Raw genomic sequence first — 20,329 nt, forward strand, 5'->3', positions numbered from 1 at the left:
GTTGAGTGGGGGTAGGGAGGAGGTGTGAAATTGCCCCAGAGGAGGTTGAGTGGGGGTAGGGAGGAGGTGTGAAAACTCCCCAGAGGAGGTTGAGTGGGGATAGGGAGGAGGTGTGAAATTGCCCCAGAGGAGGTTGAGTGGGGTAGGGAGGAGGTGTGAAATTGCCCCAGAGGAGGTTGAGTGGGGTAGGGAGGAGGTGTGAAATTGAAATCTCAATTGCATCTCCTGCAGTACAGTGTCCCTGTCACTGCAATAGGACATTGGGATTGATATTTGTTGGGTGGCTTTTGGCCACAGAGAAGAGTGCCACCTTCTGGCCAGCCACCAACACCACTTCCAGCAGGAACCTACTCTTCCAAGGAGGTTTCTTATCCAAGTACTAACTAAGCCTGCTTAGCTTCAGTAATTCAGCAAAGTCAGGGTATCTTATGGTCTGGCTGCTGGATAAAAACAAAAGGTGAAAGGCATATAGGCCTACGATTCTAACTGTCTCACTGAATTGCATTACTGTATGCACACTCAATTCTCACTGGTATCTGTAGACAACACGTACCAAAACATGATTAGTTCATAGATTTCACATGTAAAATACATTTTATACAACCCCACCCCCATCTTGCCTGTTCATAATTCTGAGAAATTCTTGAATTGTGTGCATGTCTGTGTGTAAGTGGTTATGTTTGTGTGTGTGTGTTTGTGTGTGTGTGTGTGTGTGTGTGTGTATGTGTGTGTGTGTGTGCGTGTACGTGTTTATGTTTGTGTGTCAGAGTCCTGCACGGGTCCAATTTTTTAAATCCGCAACCACCCGTACCCGTCATGTTTAAAACCGCATCCGACCCGTTTTCTGACACCAGAGCTAGTTAAAATCCGTACCCGACCCGACCTGCATTAAATAAAACTGACACCCGACCCGTACCCGAGTTAAACAGACACGTTTAAGGAACTAATTACACAACCTTAACCTTGCAGATCCAACTTCAGCTGAAGTTGACAGGCATATCCTACATGATGTATTGTGGTAGCCTGGCTACTTTTCAACACCCGAGTGATAACATTTTAACACTTTTCAAGCAGATATGTCTACAAGGCTATCGCCACGCAAATGCCTAATTTAGAATTTAAACACGGCTTTGCACACACAACTTATTAACAGCAGTAGTAGGCTAGCCTACATTAAATGAAGGAATGATTCGGTCATATCCTACACCGGATTATGCATTAGCCTGTGAAACTTTATGGAAATAGCCATAAGACGTGTGACAGGTCCGTGTACCTTCTGTTCATTTGATTTTCAAGGTTGAAACAGTGATCAAAAAACGGATTTGAAGACCTTTACCTAAAACAGTACTTCCCAGAGAAAAATAAAACACAAATATTGAAGCATTTTGTGAAAAAAATAATCAAATATACAATGAGGGTTTGAATTTCAATATTGTAATTTCAATTAGTCATTATTCAAGTTAAAAATGAAAACAGGAACTCCACATTCACTACTGCATGCTGACAGCATTTTTTTGCCACTGCCCGAATGGATAATTGCTAGCCTATATGTTCATCAAAGGGAGCAAGATGGTGATGTTGAAGGACAGTGATCTGCACATAGAAAAAAAATCGCCAGAACATTCCAAGCTTCTCATTTTGATCGATATGTAGGCCTAATTTATGTCCCAGGTGTGCTGGGATGGGATTAAGGTTGCGTGCACCCTTCGAAGAAAGAGGGGAAATGGCACTGAAAAGACAATCGACATCATGCATTTATTTGCCTATGTAGGTATAGGCTTAGCTTAACAGTTTAAACTGCAAAAAAAAAATCTAACGTCGGTGCGTTTGACTCGTGCACATGCATATGTGCATGTTGGAATGTGATATATCGGTTTTAGTAGGCCTATTGTATTTGCATTTACCTTGTGGTGTGTTAGCATGTGTAGTCTTCCCTTTGTTGTACCCATAGACTGTATATATATATATATGTATATATATATATATATATATATATATATACAGTCTATGGTTGTACCTCATGTGTTTATTCATGTGTGTTGTGTGTGACTACCCGTTCGTGTATTGTGCATGTGTTAGTGACTAGCCTTGTGTGTTCTATGATGTTTTGACCTGTCTGTGTTCCCCGCTCTTGACCCAATAAATGTAGGCTACTGATTTTAACCTTGTTGCCTCAGTTGTTACAATATGAATATAAATATAAATTAGTTGTAGGCCTATGTCATTTTGAACAGAAGCATCTGCGAAATACCATTATCATAACCATCACCAAATAGCCTACGTCCTTGGTCAGCTGGCTACTATATGCTTCCTTAGGCCTTATCACGTGCACCCCCCCCCTCCTCCCAATGCAAGGACATCTCATTCTCGATTCTTTCTCCATTACTATTCTCCTTTACCAACATAATACAGCCAACGATAGGCTAGTCGCGCATACAGAACAACAGAGGAGCCCAAATGCATTATTTCCGTGCCTCATGCAGTGAATTGTTGTCAGATTTTTTCCAGCTCTGCGTTCAACGGCTTCCACTCCCCTTGCTCCTAGCTGATACAACGTAGCTGACATTTCTGCGTAAGTTAGCTTGTTTACAAACATGTCTCTAATTACAACGTCATAGGTTTCAATGTAGGACAGCCTAGCGGGGATAGGCCAAATAAAAAATTGAGGAAAGTGCCGATTTCACATTATTGTTGTGCATATTTTGGATTTCGGTCGTGGGGATACAAAGTTTAATATCCAAAACAAAAACACGAGGGAATTTCCTATTTTGTTTTTGAAAAATACAGATATAAGGTCGTTTTTCGATTTTCAATTTTCGTTTCTAATTTGAAAATCAAATGAACAGAAGGTACACGGACCGGGACACTATCCCGTTTATTTGAGTGCAAGATTGAATGGGAAAAATGTGGTCTACCTTTTCCCACGCATAGGATAAATCTCGCTCGTTTGCAGGGATGTCAATAGATCTCACAATCTAGGCAATATTGGGAATTAAACGAGCATGCTCTCTCCACCATGACAACATGTCAAAAGAGTCATCTTTAGGCGTTTTTTAATCAATGTGCAGCCACTTTGTTCTGAAAGACTGCAGGCAGATATCACCCATGTGATTTTTAAAAGTGAAAGTATAGGCGCCTGTTTTGGGAAGGCACGTACGAAACGTGCATTTCAAATGCTTTTATCAACTTGAATTGCAGGCATATTATTTAGGATGTGTTACTGTAGAAAATATTGTTACATATGCACGTGATGTTTATGAAAGGCCAATTCCGACCCGTGTCACCCCCGTGTCCGACCCGACCCGCATCCGACACAGTAGAATATTTTTCACCCGTTTCATCCAAATGTGCGGGTCACCCGAACCCTTGCTTCATCCTGTCCTTCATTTCTCCTCACCTGACCTCCTTTCCCTTTTGCACCTTAACCCATGACAGCAGCCCAGTTGTTGTTTGAAACTGACAATCTTCTCGAGGTTGGAAGAGCGGACATTTTAATGTCTTTAGCTAAACACAAAAGGCACTTCATTTGGTATAAGAGCCCATCACTCCAACATGAGTCAGCAAACACTGATTGTAAATACGGCCAGGGCTGCTCATCTTCGTCTCCTCCACAAACCATGGTTTTCACTTTGTGTGAATGACGCTATTTTCTGCATCTTTTGAAATTCAACCGTGGGTTCTTTGAAGGAGAAACGAGAACGCGCACCTGTCCTGAATTACATACATCTGGCTTCACATAGGAGCTCCTACTTACCCTAGATTGGTGTTAGTGTGTGTGTGTGTGTGTGTGTGTGTGTGTGAGAGAGAGAGAGAGAGAGAGAAAGTTTGATTTTCTCCTTCACTGGCATGAGGAGCAGTGTATGTTTAGTGAATGCTGACATTTCAGACTCCACAGGCGCTTTTATCAAAAGTGACCCACAGAATCAGTAATAACATTCATTACATCAGTCATACTATTACTAAACGACTAAATAGCAAATATTGCAAACAAATAAATTCAGTTAAGTTTCACCGTTGGTCAAATATAGCGTAATATGAACTTTTGAACACAATGCCATCGAGTAAAAATGATGAAACGTCTATAGCAAGTGAAGGCCACAAGCCAAAAGAAAATTATGTTTATGACCTTTATTTTTGTTGCAACTTCCCAAAACACTTAATCATTTGCAGCAGAAAGTACGACATTTATTCCAAGCAATTCTGAGTTTTGTTTATTATTTTGTTTTTTAAAAAACATTCCATTCCATGTACAAAATAAACATGAATTTGTTCAGCCATTACGAGATACCTTGTCATTGGCATAGTCATACAGAGTTGATTTGTACATATTCTACACACTTATTTACAATGATGGAATAACATTTCTAAAATCTCAAAGCATCTCTCATAGTAATAGTTATAAGAGTTTTTGCATCGCAACTTTTAGTTGTAGTTTTATACAGTATGTCTGATCTCATGAGGTGTTTCTCTTTATATTCAGATTTGGTCTCATATTCATTCAGCTCATTAGTAAACAACATGAACATCAAGGAATAGGATCAACTAGAATATCAATAGAATAGGATAAAATAGAATATCAATAGAATAGGATCAAACAATGAGTATCTCAGTAAATGTGACATTTTGAATTCTGACAGTTCCAATGTGGAAGTAGATTGAACAGTTGATTCAAAGACTTCCCAAACCGAAAACTCCAAAATATTTATGCAGTTTCACCATTTTGTGTGCACATACATGTTTTGGTCAATATTGACTTCAATATTATTAAAATACCATTTCAGTCAAATCAGTTTTGTTGATATTTACCTCTAGTGTATTTTCTCTGATGGGTCTTAAGAGTTGAGTTTCGACTGAAACTCTTACCACATGTAGTACATTAATCGGCTTTACTCTTGTGTGGATCTTCTGGTGTCCAATTAGACGATACCTTTGGCTGAAGGCCATTCCACAGTCAGAGCACTGATAAGGCTTTTCTCTGGTGATGACCTTCTGGTGTCGCATTAGATGAAGCCTTTGACTAAAGGCCTTTCCACAGTCAGAGCACAGATGTGGCTTTTCTCCTGTATGCGTGCGAGTTTGGGTGTTGATCTGAAAACTATTCTTGAAACTCTTCCCACATGTAGTACACTGATATGACTTTGTGTGGATCTTCTGGTGTTCCTGGAGATGAGATATTTGACTAAAGGCCTTTCCACAGTCAGTGCACTGATACAGCTTTTCTCCTGTGTGGATCCTCTGGTGTGCCTTAAGATTAGATATTCTACTAAAGGCCTTTCCACAGTCAGAGCACTGATACGGCTTTTCTCCTGTATGTGTGCGCTGATGGGTGTTGACCTGAGAACTAGTCTTGAAACTCTTCCCACATGTAGTACACTGATACGGCTTTACTCCTGTGTGGATCTTCTGGTGTTCCTGGAGATGAGAAGATCGACTAAAGGCCTTGTCACAGAGAGGGCATTGATAAGGCTTTTCTCCTGTGTGGATCCTCTGGTGTTCCTTCAGATGAGACATTTGAATATAGGCCTTTTCACAGTCAGAGCACTTATATGGCTTTTCTCCTGTGTGGATCCTCTGGTGTGACTTTACAAGATTCATCTTAGAAAAGGCTTTTCCACACTCAGTACAAAGATGTGCCTTAACCTGAGCATGTCTCATCTCATCTTTCTGAATAATTTCTCTGAGATTACAGTCTTCCTCCTGGTTTATTTTAATCAATGGAGACTTTTTGTCTTCCCAGTTTAAGGTTGTTGATAGGAATGTTTCAGACTTGCAGTCATGATCCAGTCCAGGGTTTTCTTTTTCTTTCTGAACTGCAAACAGGTATTCTTGAAGGAAATCATCAAACTCTTCTTCTTTTATCTTCTTCACTGGCATGGGCACCAGTGTTGGTTCAGTAAATCCTGACATTTCAGACTCCAGGTCTGTGATATGAGAGAAATCCAGTCAACTATCAATTGAATAATCAAACAAGTGTAAAGAGCATCCTCTTGCCACTCCACTCTGGTGTCTATATAATGCTTTTTCTCTCTGACCCATTGGGTCAATCTAACCAATCAGTGACAGGAATCTTTATGATGTAAATTAGAATGACAGGGCATCCAATGGGATTGGCCACAGATGCACTTGCAGACACTCCACAAACGAGGGTAGGTGGAGGTGTGAAATGAAAGGTGGGGGGAGAAGGAGGGGGTTGTGGGTAATTAAGCAAGAAAGCTTCCATACCTATTTTTGTAGGTGTGTATGTTGAGAGCAGAGGTGGACACACTTTTTGGCTCAAGGGCCACATTGGGTCTTGAACCTAATTGAACCTAAGTAAACTAAACTGAAAATAAAATAAACAAATGCTTGGTTTGAGTTGATGCTGAACCCTCTAATTGGCCAAGGTCTTTTTAAAGTTTGGATAGATGTCAAGAAAGACCTTAGTAGCTTGACACGGTTGTGATATAATTTGTCTTATTCAGGCTAAAATGAGCAACAAGTACACAAACCATAAGACTGTTGTGTTCTATGCATTTGCCAGTAGGTGGCGATAACACACTAATGATAGTCAGTGTACCCTGTAGCCTTGTTTTGGTTTACACAATGGTTGCTGCCTGAAGAAGGCTAATTACATTCCTGGCCTCAAAATTCACCAACCTTTTGGAGTGCAAGTAGAATAGAATTATGGGAGAAACGTCCATGTGAATGAGCACTGTTTACACATTTGATGCTCCTCATGTGGACACAGTCAAGACTTGACTTGCCCCAGAGGAGGTTGAGTGGGGGTAGGGAGGAGGTGTGAAATTGCCCCAGAGGAGGTTGAGTGGGGGTAGGGAGGAGGTGTGAAATTGCCCCAGAGGAGGTTGAGTTGGGGTAGGGGGAAGATGTGAAATTGCCTCAGAGGTGGTTGAGTGGGGGTGGGGAGATGTGAAATTGCCCCAGAGGAGGTTGAGTGGGTGTGGGGAGATGTGAAATTGCCCCAGAGGAGGTTGAGTGGGGGTAGGGAGGAGGTGTTAAATTCAAATCTCAATTGCTTATGTGCTGGGTAATTTTAGGGTAGATGTGATCACTGATCAGATCTATTGCATTTCTGAATTGGAAATAGATTCATTGATTTAAAGTCTTCCTAAACCCAATAAACACCAAAATGCATGTTCACCTGTTTGTTAATAAACCTTGACTTTCAAATGCAAATTAGAATGATGGAACATGAGATGGGAATGGTCATCGATCCAAATTAGAATGATGGGGCATGAGATGGGAATGGTCATCGATCCAAATTAGAATGATGGGGCATGAGATGGGAATGGTCATCGATCCAAATTAGAATGAAGGGACATGAGATGGGAATGGTCATCGATCCAAATTAGAACTAGATGTACCGCAGAGCGGTACAAAATATGACCGCTGCCCAGTCCAGCACATTTTTTCCCACAAAAATAAGTCACGCTTGTCAAATTGTGTTCAATTCCTACGTTGTTCCTTTTTTGTGTGTTTGTAATTGAGTGTGTGGTTGTTTTGTGTATATGTGTTTTGTGTGTGTTTTTTTTGTGTGTGTGTGTGTGTGTGTGTGTGTGTATGTAGGTGTGTTTGTATGTGTGGGTGCATGTGTAGTGTGTGTGTGTACGTGTCTTTGTGTGTGTGTGTATGTGTGCATGTGTGTGTGTCTTTATGTATGTGTACATAAATAAAGCAAATCAGGGATCCACCTACTCTTTGCGATAAGTGCCATGGGATCGTTAACAACCATGGTGAGTCAGGACCTCAACTTAACATTCATGCAAAGGAAAACATCTCCTGCAGTACAGTGTCCATGTCACTACATTAGGACATTGGGATTGATATTTGTTTGGTGGCTTTTGGACACAGAGAAGAGTGCGACCTTCTGGCCAGCCACCAACACCACTTCCAGCAGGAACCTACTCTTCCATGGAGGTTTCTTATCCAAGTACTAACTAAGCCTGCTTAGCTTCAGTAATTCAGCAGAGTCAGGGTATCTGCTGGTCTGGCTGCTGGATAAAAACAAAAGGTGAAAGGCATATATGATTCTAACTGTCTCACTGAATTGCATTTGTAACCTGCGTTGTGTTGAACCTGCGCGATTCAGCCCTGCACACGCCTGGACTCGAACCCGCGAACAGCAGCACCTCGGATCGGGAGGCGAGCGAGCTAACAATTGAGCCAATAGCCCCGGCTACTGGCTCGCATGCCAGCAGCACTCTTGAGGTGTCAGGGAGTGAGGTTTACCAACGTTCCACAAGCACAGCTAAGCTAGCTGGCATGCACACTCAATTCTCACTGGTATCTGCTAGACAACAAGTACCAAAACATGATCAGTTCATAGATTTCACATGTAAAATACATTTTATACAACCCCACCCCCATCTTGCCTGTTCATAATTCTGTGAAATTCTTGAATTGTGTGCATGTGTGCGTGTACGTGTTTATGTTTGTGTGTGTGTGTTTGTGTGTGTGTGTGTGTGTGTGTAAGAATGATGAAACGTCTATAGCAAGTGGAAGCCACATGTAAAAAGAAAATTATGTTTATGAGCTTTATTTTTGATGCAACTTCCCAAAGACTTAATCATTTGCACCAGAAAGTAAGACATTTATTCCAAATAATTCTGAGTTTTGTTTATTATTTTGTTTTTTAAAAAACATTCCATTCCATGTAAAAAATAAACATGAATTTGTTCAATCAGCCATAATGAGATACCTTGTCATTGGCATAGTCATGCAGAGTTGATTTGTTCATATTCTACACATTTATTTACAATGATGGAATAACATTTCTAAAATCTCAAAGCATCTCTCATAGTAATAGTTATAAGAGTTTTTGCATCGCAACTTTTAGTTGTAGTTTTATACAGTATGTCTGATCTCATGAGGTGTTTCTCTTTATATTCAGATTTGGTCTCATATTCATTCAGCTCATTAGTAAACAACATGAACATCAAGGAATAGGATCAACTAGAATATCAATAGAATAGGATAAAATAGAATATCAATAGAATAGGATCAAACAATGAGTATCTCAGTAAATGTGACATTTTGAATTCTGACAGTTCCAATGTGGAAGTAGATTGAACAGTTGATTCAAAGACTTCCCAAACCGAAAACTCCAAAATATTTATGCAGTTTCACCATTTTGTGTGCACATACATGTTTTGGTAAATATTGACTTCAATATTATTAAAATACCATTTCAGTCAAATCAGTTTTGTTGATATTTACCTCTAGTGTATTTTCTCTGATGGGTCTTAAGAGTTGAGTTTCGACTGAAACTCTTACCACATGTAGTACATTAATCGGCTTTACTCTTGTGTGGATCTTCTGGTGTCCAATTAGACGATACCTTTGGCTGAAGGCCATTCCACAGTCAGAGCACTGATAAGGCTTTTCTCTGGTGATGACCTTCTGGTGTCGCATTAGATGAAGCCTTTGACTAAAGGCCTTTCCACAGTCAGAGCACAGATGTGGCTTTTCTCCTGTATGCGTGCGAGTTTGGGTGTTGATCTGAAAACTATTCTTGAAACTCTTCCCACATGTAGTACACTGATATGACTTTGTGTGGATCTTCTGGTGTTCCTGGAGATGAGATATTTGACTAAAGGCCTTTCCACAGTCAGTGCACTGATACAGCTTTTCTCCTGTGTGGATCCTCTGGTGTGCCTTAAGATTAGATATTCTACTAAAGGCCTTTCCACAGTCAGAGCACTGATACGGCTTTTCTCCTGTATGTGTGCGCTGATGGGTGTTGACCTGAGAACTAGTCTTGAAACTCTTCCCACATGTAGTACACTGATACGGCTTTACTCCTGTGTGGATCTTCTGGTGTTCCTGGAGATGAGAAGATCGACTAAAGGCCTTGTCACAGAGAGGGCATTGATAAGGCTTTTCTCCTGTGTGGATCCTCTGGTGTTCCTTCAGATGAGACATTTGAATATAGGCCTTTTCACAGTCAGAGCACTTATATGGCTTTTCTCCTGTGTGGATCCTCTGGTGTGACTTTAGAAGATTCATCTTAGAAAAGGCTTTTCCACACTCAGTACAAAGATGTGCCTTAACCTGAGCATGTCTCATCTCATCTTTCTGAATAATTTCTCTGAGATTACAGTCTTCCTCCTGGTTTATTTTAATCAATGGAGACTTTTTGTCTTCCCAGTTTAAGGTTGTTGATAGGAATGTTTCAGACTTGCAGTCATGATCCAGTCCAGGGTTTTCTTTTTCTTTCTGAACTGCAAACAGGTATTCTTGAAGGAAATCATCAAACTCTTCTTCTTTTATCTTCTTCACTGGCATGGGCACCAGTGTTGGTTCAGTAAATCCTGACATTTCAGACTCCAGGTCTGTGATATGAGAGAAATCCAGTCAACTATCAATTGAATAATCAAACAAGTGTAAAGAGCATCCTCTTGCCACCTCTAAACACGAGAGTTTAGAAATCTGACTCCACTCTGGTGTCTATATAATGCTTTTTCTCTCTGACCCATTGGGTCAATCTAACCAATCAGTGACAGGAATCTTTATGATGTAAATTAGAATGACAGGGCATCCAATGGGATTGGCCACAGATGCACTTGCAGACACTCCACAAACGAGGGTAGGTGGAGGTGTGAAATGAAAGGTGGGGGGAGAAGGAGGGGGTTGTGGGTAATTAAGCAAGAAAGCTTCCATACCTATTTTTGTAGGTGTGTATGTTGAGAGCAGAGGTGGACACACTTTTTGGCTCAAGGGCCACATTGGGTCTTGAACCTAATTGAACCTAAGTAAACTAAACTGAAAATAAAATAAACAAATGCTTGGTTTGAGTTGATGCTGAACCCTCTAATTGGCCAAGGTCTTTTTAAAGTTTGGATAGATGTCAAGAAAGACCTTAGTAGCTTGACACGGTTGTGATATAATTTGTCTTATTCAGGCTAAAATGAGCAACAAGTACACAAACCATAAGACTGTTGTGTTCTATGCATTTGCCAGTAGGTGGCGATAACACACTAATGATAGTCAGTGTACCCTGTAGCCTTGTTTTGGTTTACACAATGGTTGCTGCCTGAAGAAGGCTAATTACATTCCTGGCCTCAAAATTCACCAACCTTTTGGAGTGCAAGTAGAATAGAATTATGGGAGAAACGTCCATGTGAATGAGCACTGTTTACACATTTGATGCTCCTCATGTGGACACAGTCAAGACTTGACTTGCCCCAGAGGAGGTTGAGTGGGGGTAGGGAGGAGGTGTGAAATTGCCCCAGAGGAGGTTGAGTGGGGGTAGGGAGGAGGTGTGAAATTGCCCCAGAGGAGGTTGAGTTGGGGTAGGGGGAAGATGTGAAATTGCCTCAGAGGTGGTTGAGTGGGGGTGGGGAGATGTGAAATTGCCCCAGAGGAGGTTGAGTGGGTGTGGGGAGATGTGAAATTGCCCCAGAGGAGGTTGAGTGGGGGTAGGGAGGAGGTGTTAAATTCAAATCTCAATTGCTTATGTGCTGGGTAATTTTAGGGTAGATGTGATCACTGATCAGATCTATTGCATTTCTGAATTGGAAATAGATTCATTGATTTAAAGTCTTCCTAAACCCAATAAACACCAAAATGCATGTTCACCTGTTTGTTAATAAACCTTGACTTTCAAATGCAAATTAGAATGATGGAACATGAGATGGGAATGGTCATCGATCCAAATTAGAATGATGGGGCATGAGATGGGAATGGTCATCGATCCAAATTAGAATGATGGGGCATGAGATGGGAATGGTCATCGATCCAAATTAGAATGAAGGGACATGAGATGGGAATGGTCATCGATCCAAATTAGAACTAGATGTACCGCAGAGCGGTACAAAATATGACCGCTGCCCAGTCCAGCACATTTTTTCCCACAAAAATAAGTCACGCTTGTCAAATTGTGTTCAATTCCTACGTTGTTCCTTTTTTGTGTGTTTGTAATTGAGTGTGTGGTTGTTTTGTGTATATGTGTTTTGTGTGTGTTTTTTTTGTGTGTGTGTGTGTGTGTGTGTGTGTGTATGTAGGTGTGTTTGTATGTGTGGGTGCATGTGTAGTGTGTGTGTGTACGTGTCTTTGTGTGTGTGTGTATGTGTGCATGTGTGTGTGTCTTTATGTATGTGTACATAAATAAAGCAAATCAGGGATCCACCTACTCTTTGCGATAAGTGCCATGGGATCGTTAACAACCATGGTGAGTCAGGACCTCAACTTAACATTCATGCAAAGGAAAACATCTCCTGCAGTACAGTGTCCATGTCACTACATTAGGACATTGGGATTGATATTTGTTTGGTGGCTTTTGGACACAGAGAAGAGTGCGACCTTCTGGCCAGCCACCAACACCACTTCCAGCAGGAACCTACTCTTCCATGGAGGTTTCTTATCCAAGTACTAACTAAGCCTGCTTAGCTTCAGTAATTCAGCAGAGTCAGGGTATCTGCTGGTCTGGCTGCTGGATAAAAACAAAAGGTGAAAGGCATATATGATTCTAACTGTCTCACTGAATTGCATTTGTAACCTGCGTTGTGTTGAACCTGCGCGATTCAGCCCTGCACACGCCCGGACTCGAACCCGCGAACAGCAGCACCTCGGATCGGGAGGCGAGCGAGCTAACAATTGAGCCAATAGCCCCGGCTACTGGCTCGCATGCCAGCAGCACTCTTGAGGTGTCAGGGAGTGAGGTTTACCAACGTTCCACAAGCACAGCTAAGCTAGCTGGCATGCACACTCAATTCTCACTGGTATCTGCTAGACAACAAGTACCAAAACATGATCAGTTCATAGATTTCACATGTAAAATACATTTTATACAACCCCACCCCCATCTTGCCTGTTCATAATTCTGTGAAATTCTTGAATTGTGTGCATGTGTGCGTGTACGTGTTTATGTTTGTGTGTGTGTGTTTGTGTGTGTGTGTGTGTAAGAATGATGAAACGTCTATAGCAAGTGGAAGCCACATGTAAAAAGAAAATTATGTTTATGAGCTTTATTTTTGATGCAACTTCCCAAAGACTTAATCATTTGCACCAGAAAGTAAGACATTTATTCCAAATAATTCTGAGTTTTGTTTATTATTTTGTTTTTTAAAAAACATTCCATTCCATGTAAAAAATAAACATGAATTTGTTCAATCAGCCATAATGAGATACCTTGTCATTGGCATAGTCATGCAGAGTTGATTTGTTCATATTCTACACATTTATTTACAATGATGGAATAACATTTCTAAAATCTCAAAGCATCTCTCATAGTAATAGTTATAAGAGTTTTTGCATCGCAACTTTTAGTTGTAGTTTTATACAGTATGTCTGATCTCATGAGGTGTTTCTCTTTATATTCAGATTTGGTCTCATATTCATTCAGCTCATTAGTAAACAACATGAACATCAAGGAATAGGATCAACTAGAATATCAATAGAATAGGATAAAATAGAATATCAATAGAATAGGATCAAACAATGAGTATCTCAGTAAATGTGACATTTTGAATTCTGACAGTTCCAATGTGGAAGTAGATTGAACAGTTGATTCAAAGACTTCCCAAACCGAAAACTCCAAAATATTTATGCAGTTTCACCATTTTGTGTGCACATACATGTTTTGGTAAATATTGACTTCAATATTATTAAAATACCATTTCAGTCAAATCAGTTTTGTTGATATTTACCTCTAGTGTATTTTCTCTGATGGGTCTTAAGAGTTGAGTTTCGACTGAAACTCTTACCACATGTAGTACATTAATCGGCTTTACTCTTGTGTGGATCTTCTGGTGTCCAATTAGACGATACCTTTGGCTGAAGGCCATTCCACAGTCAGAGCACTGATAAGGCTTTTCTCTGGTGATGACCTTCTGGTGTCGCATTAGATGAAGCCTTTGACTAAAGGCCTTTCCACAGTCAGAGCACAGATGTGGCTTTTCTCCTGTATGCGTGCGAGTTTGGGTGTTGATCTGAAAACTATTCTTGAAACTCTTCCCACATGTAGTACACTGATATGACTTTGTGTGGATCTTCTGGTGTTCCTGGAGATGAGATATTTGACTAAAGGCCTTTCCACAGTCAGTGCACTGATACAGCTTTTCTCCTGTGTGGATCCTCTGGTGTGCCTTAAGATTAGATATTCTACTAAAGGCCTTTCCACAGTCAGAGCACTGATACGGCTTTTCTCCTGTATGTGTGCGCTGATGGGTGTTGACCTGAGAACTAGTCTTGAAACTCTTCCCACATGTAGTACACTGATACGGCTTTACTCCTGTGTGGATCTTCTGGTGTTCCTGGAGATGAGAAGATCGACTAAAGGCCTTGTCACAGAGAGGGCATTGATAAGGCTTTTCTCCTGTGTGGATCCTCTGGTGTTCCTTCAGATGAGACATTTGAATATAGGCCTTTTCACAGTCAGAGCACTTATATGGCTTTTCTCCTGTGTGGATCCTCTGGTGTGACTTTAGAAGATTCATCTTAGAAAAGGCTTTTCCACACTCAGTACAAAGATGTGCCTTAACCTGAGCATGTCTCATCTCATCTTTCTGAATAATTTCTCTGAGATTACAGTCTTCCTCCTGGTTTATTTTAATCAATGGAGACTTTTTGTCTTCCCAGTTTAAGGTTGTTGATAGGAATGTTTCAGACTTGCAGTCATGATCCAGTCCAGGGTTTTCTTTTTCTTTCTGAACTGCAAACAGGTATTCTTGAAGGAAATCATCAAACTCTTCTTCTTTTATCTTCTTCACTGGCATGGGCACCAGTGTTGGTTCAGTAAATCCTGACATTTCAGACTCCAGGTCTGTGATATGAGAGAAATCCAGTCAACTATCAATTGAATAATCAAACAAGTGTAAAGAGCATCCTCTTGCCACCTCTAAACACGAGAGTTTAGAAATCTGACTCCACTCTGGTGTCTATATAATGCTTTTTCTCTCTGACCCATTGGGTCAATCTAACCAATCAGTGACAGGAATCTTTATGATGTAAATTAGAATGACAGGGCATCCAATGGGATTGGCCACAGATGCACTTGCAGACACTCCACAAACGAGGGTAGGTGGAGGTGTGAAATGAAAGGTGGGGGGAGAAGGAGGGGGTTGTGGGTAATTAAGCAAGAAAGCTTCCATACCTATTTTTGTAGGTGTGTATGTTGAGAGCAGAGGTGGACACACTTTTTGGCTCAAGGGCCACATTGGGTCTTGAACCTAATTGAACCTAAGTAAACTAAACTGAAAATAAAATAAACAAATGCTTGGTTTGAGTTGATGCTGAACCCTCTAATTGGCCAAGGTCTTTTTAAAGTTTGGATAGATGTCAAGAAAGACCTTAGTAGCTTGACACGGTTGTGATATAATTTGTCTTATTCAGGCTAAAATGAGCAACAAGTACACAAACCATAAGACTGTTGTGTTCTATGCATTTGCCAGTAGGTGGCGATAACACACTAATGATAGTCAGTGTACCCTGTAGCCTTGTTTTGGTTTACACAATGGTTGCTGCCTGAAGAAGGCTAATTACATTCCTGGCCTCAAAATTCACCAACCTTTTGGAGTGCAAGTAGAATAGAATTATGGGAGAAACGTCCATGTGAATGAGCACTGTTTACACATTTGATGCTCCTCATGTGGACACAGTCAAGACTTGACTTGCCCCAGAGGAGGTTGAGTGGGGGTAGGGAGGAGGTGTGAAATTGCCCCAGAGGAGGTTGAGTGGGGGTAGGGAGGAGGTGTGAAATTGCCCCAGAGGAGGTTGAGTTGGGGTAGGGGGAAGATGTGAAATTGCCTCAGAGGTGGTTGAGTGGGGGTGGGGAGATGTGAAATTGCCCCAGAGGAGGTTGAGTGGGTGTGGGGAGATGTGAAATTGCCCCAGAGGAGGTTGAGTGGGGGTAGGGAGGAGGTGTTAAATTCAAATCTCAATTGCTTATGTGCTGGGTAATTTTAGGGTAGATGTGATCACTGATCAGATCTATTGCATTTCTGAATTGGAAATAGATTCATTGATTTAAAGTCTTCCTAAACCCAATAAACACCAAAATGCATGTTCACCTGTTTGTTAATAAACCTTGACTTTCAAATGCAAATTAGAATGATGGAACATGAGATGGGAATGGTCATCGATCCAAATTAGAATGATGGGGCATGAGATGGGAATGGTCATCGATCCAAATTAGAATGATGGGGCATGAGATGGGAATGGTCATCGATCCAAATTAGAATGAAGGGACATGAGATGGGAATGGTCATCGATCCAAATTAGAACTAGATGTACCGCAGAGCGGTACAAAATATGACCGCTGCCCAGTCCAGCACATTTTTTCCCACAAAAATAAGTCACGCTTGTCAAATTGTGTTCAATTCCTACGTTGTTCCTTTTTTGTGTGTTTGTAATTGAGTGTGTGGTTGTTTTGTGTATATGTGTTTTGTGTGTGTTTTTTTTGTGTGTGTGTGTGTGTGTGTGTGTGTGTATGTAGGTGTGTTTGTATGTGTGGGTGCATGTGTAGTGTGTGTGTGTACGTGTCTTTGTGTGTGTGTGTATGTGTGCATGTGTGTGTGTCTTTATGTATGTGTACATAAATAAAGCAAATCAGGGATCCACCTACTCTTTGCGATAAGTGCCATGGGATCGTTAACAACCATGGTGAGTCAGGACCTCAACTTAACATTCATGCAAAGGAAAACATCTCCTGCAGTACAGTGTCCATGTCACTACATTAGGACATTGGGATTGATATTTGTTTGGTGGCTTTTGGACACAGAGAAGAGTGCGACCTTCTGGCCAGCCACCAACACCACTTCCAGCAGGAACCTACTCTTCCATGGAGGTTTCTTATCCAAGTACTAACTAAGCCTGCTTAGCTTCAGTAATTCAGCAGAGTCAGGGTATCTGCTGGTCTGGCTGCTGGATAAAAACAAAAGGTGAAAGGCATATATGATTCTAACTGTCTCACTGAATTGCATTTGTAACCTGCGTTGTGTTGAACCTGCGCGATTCAGCCCTGCACACGCCCGGACTCGAACCCGCGAACAGCAGCACCTCGGATCGGGAGGCGAGCGAGCTAACAATTGAGCCAATAGCCCCGGCTACTGGCTCGCATGCCAGCAGCACTCTTGAGGTGTCAGGGAGTGAGGTTTACCAACGTTCCACAAGCACAGCTAAGCTAGCTGGCATGCACACTCAATTCTCACTGGTATCTGCTAGACAACAAGTACCAAAACATGATCAGTTCATAGATTTCACATGTAAAATACATTTTATACAACCCCACCCCCATCTTGCCTGTTCATAATTCTGTGAAATTCTTGAATTGTGTGCATGTGTGCGTGTACGTGTTTATGTTTGTGTGTGTGTGTTTGTGTGTGTGTGTGTGTAAGAATGATGAAACGTCTATAGCAAGTGGAAGCCACATGTAAAAAGAAAATTATGTTTATGAGCTTTATTTTTGATGCAACTTCCCAAAGACTTAATCATTTGCACCAGAAAGTAAGACATTTATTCCAAATAATTCTGAGTTTTGTTTATTATTTTGTTTTTTAAAAAACATTCCATTCCATGTAAAAAATAAACATGAATTTGTTCAATCAGCCATAATGAGATACCTTGTCATTGGCATAGTCATGCAGAGTTGATTTGTTCATATTCTACACATTTATTTACAATGATGGAATAACATTTCTAAAATCTCAAAGCATCTCTCATAGTAATAGTTATAAGAGTTTTTGCATCGCAACTTTTAGTTGTAGTTTTATACAGTATGTCTGATCTCATGAGGTGTTTCTCTTTATATTCAGATTTGGTCTCATATTCATTCAGCTCATTAGTAAACAACATGAACATCAAGGAATAGGATCAACTAGAATATCAATAGAATAGGATAAAATAGAATATCAATAGAATAGGATCAAACAATGAGTATCTCAGTAAATGTGACATTTTGAATTCTGACAGTTCCAATGTGGAAGTAGATTGAACAGTTGATTCAAAGACTTCCCAAACCGAAAACTCCAAAATATTTATGCAGTTTCACCATTTTGTGTGCACATACATGTTTTGGTAAATATTGACTTCAATATTATTAAAATACCATTTCAGTCAAATCAGTTTTGTTGATATTTACCTCTAGTGTATTTTCTCTGATGGGTCTTAAGAGTTGAGTTTCGACTGAAACTCTTACCACATGTAGTACATTAATCGGCTTTACTCTTGTGTGGATCTTCTGGTGTCCAATTAGACGATACCTTTGGCTGAAGGCCATTCCACAGTCAGAGCACTGATAAGGCTTTTCTCTGGTGATGACCTTCTGGTGTCGCATTAGATGAAGCCTTTGACTAAAGGCCTTTCCACAGTCAGAGCACAGATGTGGCTTTTCTCCTGTATGCGTGCGAGTTTGGGTGTTGATCTGAAAACTATTCTTGAAACTCTTCCCACATGTAGTACACTGATATGACTTTGTGTGGATCTTCTGGTGTTCCTGGAGATGAGATATTTGACTAAAGGCCTTTCCACAGTCAGTGCACTGATACAGCTTTTCTCCTGTGTGGATCCTCTGGTGTGCCTTAAGATTAGATATTCTACTAAAGGCCTTTCCACAGTCAGAGCACTGATACGGCTTTTCTCCTGTATGTGTGCGCTGATGGGTGTTGACCTGAGAACTAGTCTTGAAACTCTTCCCACATGTAGTACACTGATACGGCTTTACTCCTGTGTGGATCTTCTGGTGTTCCTGGAGATGAGAAGATCGACTAAAGGCCTTGTCACAGAGAGGGCATTGATAAGGCTTTTCTCCTGTGTGGATCCTCTGGTGTTCCTTCAGATGAGACATTTGAATATAGGCCTTTTCACAGTCAGAGCACTTATATGGCTTTTCTCCTGTGTGGATCCTCTGGTGTGACTTTAGAAGATTCATCTTAGAAAAGGCTTTTCCACACTCAGTACAAAGATGTGCCTTAACCTGAGCATGTCTCATCTCATCTTTCTGAATAATTTCTCTGAGATTACAGTCTTCCTCCTGGTTTATTTTAATCAATGGAGACTTTTTGTCTTCCCAGTTTAAGGTTGTTGATAGGAATGTTTCAGACTTGCAGTCATGATCCAGTCCAGGGTTTTCTTTTTCTTTCTGAACTGCAAACAGGTATTCTTGAAGGAAATCATCAAACTCTTCTTCTTTTATCTTCTTCACTGGCATGGGCACCAGTGTTGGTTCAGTAAATCCTGACATTTCAGACTCCAGGTCTGTGATATGAGAGAAATCCAGTCAACTATCAATTGAATAATCAAACAAGTGTAAAGAGCATCCTCTTGCCACCTCTAAACACGAGAGTTTAGAAATCTGACTCCACTCTGGTGTCTATATAATGCTTTTTCTCTCTGACCCATTGGGTCAATCTAACCAATCAGTGACAGGAATCTTTATGATGTAAATTAGAATGACAGGGCATCCAATGGGATTGGCCACAGATGCACTTGCAGACACTCCACAAACGAGGGTAGGTGGAGGTGTGAAATGAAAGGTGGGGGGAGAAGGAGGGGGTTGTGGGTAATTAAGCAAGAAAGCTTCCATACCTATTTTTGTAGGTGTGTATGTTGAGAGCAGAGGTGGACACACTTTTTGGCTCAAGGGCCACATTGGGTCTTGAACCTAATTGAACCTAAGTAAACTAAACTGAAAATAAAATAAACAAATGCTTGGTTTGAGTTGATGCTGAACCCTCTAATTGGCCAAGGTCTTTTTAAAGTTTGGATAGATGTCAAGAAAGACCTTAGTAGCTTGACACGGTTGTGATATAATTTGTCTTATTCAGGCTAAAATGAGCAACAAGTACACAAACCATAAGACTGTTGTGTTCTATGCATTTGCCAGTAGGTGGCGATAACACACTAATGATAGTCAGTGTACCCTGTAGCCTTGTTTTGGTTTACACAATGGTTGCTGCCTGAAGAAGGCTAATTACATTCCTGGCCTCAAAATTCACCAACCTTTTGGAGTGCAAGTAGAATAGAATTATGGGAGAAACGTCCATGTGAATGAGCACTGTTTACACATTTGATGCTCCTCATGTGGACACAGTCAAGACTTGACTTGCCCCAGAGGAGGTTGAGTGGGGGTAGGGAGGAGGTGTGAAATTGCCCCAGAGGAGGTTGAGTGGGGGTAGGGAGGAGGTGTGAAATTGCCCCAGAGGAGGTTGAGTTGGGGTAGGGGGAAGATGTGAAATTGCCTCAGAGGTGGTTGAGTGGGGGTGGGGAGATGTGAAATTGCCCCAGAGGAGGTTGAGTGGGTGTGGGGAGATGTGAAATTGCCCCAGAGGAGGTTGAGTGGGGGTAGGGAGGAGGTGTTAAATTCAAATCTCAATTGCTTATGTGCTGGGTAATTTTA

General features: G+C 41.0%; 1 pseudogene; it reads right to left on the reverse strand.

The window, feature by feature from the left end:
• The window catches only part of LOC143122140 (uncharacterized), a 78,794-nt pseudogene that overhangs the window by 24,454 nt on the left and 34,011 nt on the right, over window positions 1-20,329 (reverse strand).

This window comes from Alosa pseudoharengus, unplaced genomic scaffold (assembly GCF_046254945.1).
Source record: "Alosa pseudoharengus isolate Yale_2024_CS ecotype anadromous, Long Island Sound unplaced genomic scaffold, YU_APseudo_1.1 YU_APseudo_1.1_scf_1, whole genome shotgun sequence".
In the NCBI taxonomy this organism is placed as follows: Eukaryota; Metazoa; Chordata; class Actinopteri; order Clupeiformes; family Clupeidae; genus Alosa; species Alosa pseudoharengus.